This window comes from Echinops telfairi, unplaced genomic scaffold (genome assembly GCF_000313985.2).
Source record: "Echinops telfairi isolate 266 unplaced genomic scaffold, ASM31398v2 ScPeMD7_3533;HRSCAF=4204_0, whole genome shotgun sequence".
NCBI classification, from domain to species: domain Eukaryota; kingdom Metazoa; phylum Chordata; class Mammalia; order Afrosoricida; family Tenrecidae; genus Echinops; species Echinops telfairi.
This window is the reverse complement of record NW_022107431.1, coordinates 27,407,007-27,407,240: the sequence shown is the minus strand read 5'-3', so window position 1 is coordinate 27,407,240 and position 234 is coordinate 27,407,007.

The following is a 234-nucleotide window of genomic DNA, read 5'->3' as shown; positions in this document are numbered from 1 at the left end:
ATCAAATGCTTTAGAAAACATTGCACAAGCAAAGCGATAGTGTTGATTTAAATCCCCGGTGTCTGCTTACTAAAAAAGAAGGATGGTGGACATACCCTGATCCATTTTTATTTGTTTGTTTAAACATTTAAGAAAACATTTATTTTCCAGTTTCACCTGTGAATACCTTGAAAGTCCCCACTCCCATTCTCACAAAAATAAATAGGAAAACTGACATAGTAACTGCCTTCTTAG